General features: G+C 42.1%; 1 long non-coding RNA gene across 1 annotated transcript; it reads left to right on the forward strand.

Moving 5' to 3' along the window:
* The first annotated feature begins 2116 nt into the window (after positions 1 to 2116).
* LOC124656350 lies at positions 2117 to 6347 on the forward strand. The gene is made up of 3 exons (XR_006988768.1): positions 2117 to 2244; positions 3251 to 3371; positions 5517 to 6347. It is a non-coding gene; the product is annotated as an uncharacterized LOC124656350 (long non-coding RNA).
* Positions 6348 to 7877: the final 1530 nt, after the last annotated feature.

Raw genomic sequence — 7877 nt, forward strand, 5'->3', positions numbered from 1 at the left:
TCAAAATCTTCAGCGGTACTAACATGAGTGAAAAATTCTTCTATATTATCTCTCCCAATTATAGACCCTCGTCCTACCGGTATGTCTTTTAGGGTGAACTTAGGAGGAAACATGATGAAATAAACTAAAGGTAAATAAAGTAAATGCAAGTAACTAATTTTTTTGTGTTTTTGATATAGAGAACAAGACAGTAAATAAAGTAAAGCTAGCAACTAATTTTTTTGTGTTTTGATATAATGCAGCAAACAAAGCAGTAAATAAAATAAAACAAAGCAAGACAAAAACAAAGTAAAGAGATTGGAAGTGGAGACTCCCCTTGCAGCGTGTCTTGATCTCCCCGGCAACGGCGCCAGAAATTTGCTTGATGCGTGTAGTTGACACGTCCGTTGGGAACCCCAAGAGGAAGGTGTGATGCGCACAGTAGCAAGTTTCCCTTAGTAAGAAACCAAGGTTTAATCGAACCAGTAGGAGTCAAGAAGCACGTTGAAGGTTGATGGCGGAGGAGTATAGTGCGGCGCAACACCAGGGATTCCGGCGCCAACGTGGAACCTGCACAACACAATCACAGAACTTTGCCCCAACGTAACGAGCGAGGTTGTCAATCTCACCGGCTTGCTTGTAAACAAAGGATTAGATGTATAGTGTGGATGATGATGGTTGTTTGCGAAGAACGAGTAAAGAACAATTGCGGCAGATTGTATTTCGGATGTAAAGAATAGGACCGGGGTCCACGGATCACTAGTGGTGTCTCTCCCATAAGATAGCGGATGTTGGGTGAACAAATTACGGTTGGGCAATTGACAAATAAAGAAGGCATAACAATGCACATACATATATCATGATGAGTACTGTGAGATTTAATCAGGGCATTACGACAAAGTACATAGACCGCTATCCAGCATGCATCTATGCCTAAAAAGTCCACCTTTAGGTTATCATCCGAACCCCCTCCAGTATTAAGTTGCAAACAACAGACAATTGCATTAAGTATGGTGCGTAATGTAATCAACACAAATATCCTTAGACAAAGCATCGATGTTTTATCCCTAGTGGCAACGAGCACATCCACAACCTTAGAACTTTACGTCACTGTCCCAGATTTAATGGAGGCATGAACCCATTATCGAGCATAAATACTCCCTCTTAGAGTCACAAGTATCAACTTGGCCAGAGCCTCTACTAGCAACGGAGAGCATGCAAGAACATAAATAACATATATGATAGATTGATAATCAACTTGACATAGTATTCAATATTCATCGGATCCCAACAAACACAACATGTAGGATTACAAATAGATGATATTGATCATGATAGGCAGCTCACAAGATCTAACATGATAGCGCAATGAGGAGAAGACAACCATCTAGCTACTGCTATGGACCCATAGTCCAGGGGTGAACTACTCACACATCGATCCGGAGGTGATCATGGCGATGAAGAGACCTCCGGGAGATGATTCCCCTCTCCGGCAGGGTGCCGGAGACGATCTCCTGAATCCCCCGAGATGGGATTGGCGGCGGTGGCGTCTCTGGAAGGTTTTCCGTATCGTGGCTCTTGGTACTGGGGGTTTCGCGACGAAGGCTTTAAGTAGGCGGAAGGGCAGGTGAAGAGGCGCCACGGGGGCCCCACACAACAGGGCCGCGCGGCCCCTTGCTGGCCGCGCCGCCCTGTTGTGGCGGTGCCTCGTGGCCCCACTTCGTTTACTCCTCGGTCTTCTGGAAGCTTCGTGCAAAAATAGGACCCTGGGCGTTGATTTCGTCCAATTCCGAGAATAATTACTTACTAGGATTTCTGAAACAAAAAACAGCAGAAAACAGCAACTGGCTATTCGGCATCTCGTCAATAGGTTGGTGCCGGAAAAGGCATAAATATCTCTACTATATTAAATCTCTAGAGGTGGTGTCTCATGGTACATCGTCTGCACTCCTGAAAGAAAAAAAAAATCTTCGTTAGTTTTGATCCCGCGAACGAAATAAGCACCCGGACAAACGGTTGTGCAGCCCACGATGGGAAATACACGCGCAGCACGCCTTGAAGAAGTCCAACTGCATTGAAACACCGCCGCGCCCCGTCTTCGCCTGCTCTCCCCGCGGAAGAAAAGCGTCGGCGCAGTTGCCAGCAACATACTCCTAGGACGACGGACACGCTCGAGCCCTGAACTCGGTAGGGGACCGGCGGGCGCCTGCTCCCTGGCCGCCAATCTGCTCATCAAGCGCCGCCTCCCATCATCCCCAACCGGAGGTGTGTAATTTCGAACTGCACTCTGTCGAGGCCAGCGCAGGTCGATATTTGTCATGGTCAGCCGCCGACACGCCGTGGTACATCCGTGCACTGCTCGTCCGTCTTTCCATGCGCGGCTGTCCCCTTGGCCGTTCCTCCGAGCGCCGCCGGCCTGCTTTGACGCCGAGATCCTCTTTACGCCCATCCCTATTTGTGCATCATATATGGGCCATAGCTGCCACATAAGATGCGGAAATTGGTCGTTTCCTGGCAGCTTCGTGGCTGTTTGCTCCTGGTGACAGTCTGCTATTGAACAATCCCTCTCGTCAATATTAATTGCTATAGTTGGTGAATCAGGATTTCAGTTCACATCTCACCCTTAGGAATTTACTTCCATCGTGGTATGCTCCTCACCTCACCCCCATTTCCTGTTCTTTTTTCTGAATCAATTAGGAATTCAATTTTGGTTAGGGTTCTTTATGTGGAGAATCTGAATGCAATTGGCATGAAGAAAAATATAGGAAGGGCCGTCCATGGAATGAAAAACATACCCAAATGGAATATATATAAATTTATAGGGAATAACTCAACAATTTATATGGTGAGTGTTGAGAAAGTTCCCCATTTTGCAGTTATTAACTTGATAAGTTGCGCTTTCTCTCAGAGTTCATTGGAGATAGACTTGTTTTGTGAATATGTCGATGGTAACAGATAGAAGATTCAGATAGTCATTGGCAAAGGGAGTTGTAGGTGTAGTTCTTTTTGTAACACTCTATCCACACTTACTGATGCTCTATATCGCTCCATAACGAGCATAGGCTGTTTTCCTTCCGATAAGCATTGTTGTCTATATATCATCTTTGTTGCTACATTTATTAACAATTGCTCGTTGGCAAAGAAATGATAGTGAGTTGAATATTCTGTTTCTTATTTCAGGTACTATTTTTTGTGTCTTCAAATGGAAGTGATGCCTTCATTATGCTTGTGGTTCATCATAGGATCATTTGTTCTGTGACTCTGAAATCAGCAAGTGGAAAGGCATCCTAGCTTCTTGTCCATCACCACTGTCACAACAGGAGATTTGTCCATTTTAATGGGAGCAAGGATACGATTTCATCTGAGATGTCAGGAGCATTGATCTGGATATGGTAATTTCTCTTTCATTTTCATTAAATTATGTAAACATCTACAAGGAACTAGGTGGAGATGAATGGATTTTTATTTGGTGTTCGGTTTATTGAGACTAGATGGTTGATGAAATGCATATAGTTTGGCATATCATGTTTGATAAACGACTCAATGGTAGTACACACTTCTTTTCCACTGATGTTGAGCTATCCCTTGAGAATAATACAAGAGATCACACTTCATGAATTATACTTCTCTAGGCATCTCAGTCATAAGTTATTTTATACCTTGTCAATATTTTCGGAACTTATCTTATTAAATGAGCTCAATAGCAATTGAATTGGAGGGTCACCACGTTTGCAATTTACCACTGGCTTATCTTGAAATAAACCAGCAGTCGTCCACCCCAGTAACCGATGCCCTTCTCCACACCACGATCTACTCCTGTAGTCCAACACGCCATCCTCGCATCTAAAAAAAACGCTGCCCTACCCTTCCTTGAGGCTACCAAGCACCAGGAGTCCTCGGGTGACAGCCATAAGGCCCCAATCTCGCCCTCGAGGCGCTAGGGGCCCTGCAGGAGTCGTATGGCCATGGCGTATGGTCACTCCCGGTCGCGACGTGCCCTCCGCCTTGCCGTTCACACGACCTCCTCTTCTGCAGCCCTGAGTCTCCGGCCACCGCCATGAGATCGGTGGGGGCACCGAGATGGCGACTATCGGGGCCGCCGTGCACGATCAGCACGGGCACAAAATGACCATGGCGCTGATGGGTGGTGGATCTGCGCCGCACAGCGTTTACTACCGGAGTCGAGGACCCTAATCTCACACATCCTGACCCAGGTTGCCAAGTCCCCACATAAATTTCATATATAGTGCAGATAATATAGCACCTGGATATTGTGGACTGAAATATTCCAATCTTATCTTCATTTGCACTTGGTTCAGACCGCTCTGTAAAGGAGCACTTCCCTTGATTCTTACTACTACTGCAGGTGGTAACTAGGGAGTCTTTTCTAAACCATATAATGTCACATATTATCATTGTCTGCTTAAGATTAAGTGTATTTTTGAGTGAGAGTGAAGAGATACATAATTAAGTCTAAGTGCAGTATCAGTTCTTGTTCAGTTCTGAACTATGTCCAAGTGCACTGTAAGTTCTTATACATTTTGATTACAGCTGTTTAAATATTGTATATCAGACCAACAGGTTTTCAGAGCCAAACATCAAATATAGCAGTACACCCTGTACTGCCAAGTATAGGGGCATCAATTGCGTATCAAAGTTGTGTCTGGGCACAAATCTATGGATTTTTTTTTGCAATAATCATCCTACATATTAATCGAGTCTAATTCATATTTGCTAGACACTTATCACTTTGTTAAAAATCTGCATGTCTATGTTTACATGAAAAATATTATCTGCACTGTGTAGATATATTCTAGGTGCAGATTTAGTGGAGCACTCAAGTTTGGTTCAATATAAAGTGTCGAAAACATTATTTTATGGACATACATAGTTTTCAGATTATTTTACGTATTATTTCCATCACAATATTGATGCTCAAGAGCCTATGTTGCATCCTAACTTTATCCTCTGAGTTTAAAAAAAGTCACTTGATTGATATTTTTTTACTCCCTCCATTTGGTAATATAATAAGTTTAAGCAAGCTAGAATTTTTCATGGGCAGTCAGCTCTTTGTGTATGGCTCTCGAATGAAATAGAGTGCTGCTTGTTTCACTCTCTTATTTACATGGGATGTGACACTTTTGACATGCCAGTCTATAGTTGTAAAGGGGCATCCTTTAGATCTAGAAGTTTATATCGATTTTACAAAGGATAGCAAATAATTCAAATCTCTTCCTGAAATATCTTCTCATCTCTTAACTTCATTTAAGTGAAAATGTAATTAATCTTGTAATTATCAAAAAGGAAACAAACCACGGGCTCAACAAATCTTTCTACCATACACACATTCATCTATTTATTCTTTGTTGATCCGTAGCAGCGCATATCGGATGATTAAAATCTTATCCGCAGTCCTGCTATCATAGTTTTTATTAGTTTATCTTTTTGTACAAAATGTAGTGAAGTTCTGATGTAGAGGTGGTTACATTGATTATTCCCAAGCACAAATGAACTGTTGATTTTTGTGCTGACAACAGGTTTGCCCGCTAATGGCCAAGCTAGGCAGCTGTCCTATAAGCCTTCTGATTGCCAATACAGGTTTCTTAATTATAATAACTACACCGCCAATGTGAAAAGTTAATTTCATGGTATTACTAACTTTTATCATTTTGCTCTTAGTTTTCCTTACTCGTGAAAACAGTGTTAGCTATACTGACATTTGCATGTTGTGAAAACTGTAGTTTGGTTGATATTCTGTCAAATCTATTCCTTGCACCGTTCCGTGTGGTCTTTATGCTGTCAGCATGTGCCGTCTTCTCAAAGACATGCATTGAATTCTCTATTTCATCTGCCAATGATGTTTCTAAATAGCTAGAGGTAATAACAAACGTATATGTTGTATTTATGTTTTGAGCCAGATATAAATTCATACTACAGATAGTAAACATGAGACTGTGTACGAGGACAGATTGCACTTTTCTATTCATTTAAACAAGTATATCGGAGAAATAGTTCCTCAAAGTGAGAATTTTAAGTAGTAACCTTTTCTGACGGAGGAACTATTGCATGATTTTTATTGTTACTGAACTTTCTTATATTATTGATGCCGAAACCTTTTTCTTGACAGAGCCCCTTTTGTATTTTGTTTTCTGTTAATAAACAAAGTCATGTCTTTGTTTCCAGACATCTCATGGGTCTATTCCATTAGTTTCTTCCCATCTGCTAAGATTTCCTAACGACCTGACACATGATATGTACGATAAGTATTATTGTCTATGCTCTATTTTTTCTAAGTTGAACTATGTTTGGGTTACTCCAATGCAGAAGGATATTATGGAATTGTGAACTGACGATTAATATTGCCGCCTATGCAGGTCAGAAAGAAGGCAGTTGTGTAACATTAGGTTGGCTGAAGAGTTTAGGTCGAAGAATGACTCTCGCCGCCACTCTCCACATTAGTCGAATTCCTTAATACCCGCCGAGCATCATAAATGTAAGAGGACTAAATGTTTGTTTTTTTGTTGAGAAATTTTTCTTCGTGATGTTGTCCTTCAACAATATTTGCTCATCTCCTTGCATGATATCTTTCGTCCGAGCTCCTCTAGGTTTTGAAACTATTCAACAACGATAGCGACGCTAATGCGATCCATTGGGATAGGTTGCAACTCAACGCGTTGGACACCAGAAATGGTTGCTGCAAGTAATACAAGGTTGCCTTGCCAGAGAAGAATGACTACCAATTTTATAACAATATCGCATTGCTTGACATCAACGGTGAAGCTGAAGACAACATTTGTGACGTTTGATCAAGGGAATTCAAAAGGCCTCCTAGACTAGATCTAGGTGAATAATAAATTAGTTTAACCCTTGCTTTCTGTCCATGACATCTAATTTGCTTTACTGAAATATGCTTAGGATATTGGAATCGTAATGTTTTTTTGGAACATATATAAATTGTCAACCAAGAGCATGTATGCCCAATACACTACGTACCTATATATTTTTCTATAAACGTGTATTTTCACATAGATCATATTTATATATGAGACTAAAAAGAAGGAGGCCGTGGCAACGCACGGGCACCCAACTAGTGACATATAATGTGTATAAAACATGTGAGTATTGATGCGTGCAGTCGACACGTCCGTTGGGAACCCCAAGAGGAAGGTGTGATGCGTACAGTAGCAAGTTTTCCCTCAGAAAGAAACCAAGATTTATCGAACCAGGAGGAGCCAAGAAGCACGTTGAAGGTTGATGGCGGAGGAGTGTAGTGCGGCGCAACACCAGGGATTCCGGCGCCAACGTGGAACCTGCACAACACAATCACAGAACTTTGCCCCAACGTAACGGCGAGGTTGTCAATCTCACCGAACTGTCTGTAAATAAAGGATTAGATGTATTGTGTGGATGATGATGGTTGTTTGCAAAGAACAGTAAAGAACAATTGCAGCAGTTTGTATTTCAGATGTAAAGAATAGGACCGGGGTCCACAGTTCACTAGCGGTGTCTCTCCCATAAGATAGCAGATGTTGGGTGAACAAATTACAGTTGGGCAATCTATCTATTATATTATTAAAGGATAATGCTACGCGGCGGGGCCGCACGAAACCGCCCCGCGTGCGACGGCCCATGTACAATTCTAATTGATTTACGTGGGCCCAAATATATCACTGCAACCAACATGTAGCTACAGTTTGTCTCTACGTGCACCTATGGCTTTGTCCAAACAAGCTGCAAAAGAATCGGTCACATGCAGCGACAGTCAAACATGATTTTCAACTAATCGGAAACTGCGTGTAATGTGACTAATTGCCAGCTTAATTACCCCTAATTGCCGGGTTAACTCGTTAATTGTCACATTACTAAAATGTCATGTTAATTACGTTGACACTTTGCCG

This window comes from Lolium rigidum, chromosome 1 (genome assembly GCF_022539505.1).
Source record: "Lolium rigidum isolate FL_2022 chromosome 1, APGP_CSIRO_Lrig_0.1, whole genome shotgun sequence".
NCBI lineage: Eukaryota > Viridiplantae > Streptophyta > Magnoliopsida > Poales > Poaceae > Lolium > Lolium rigidum.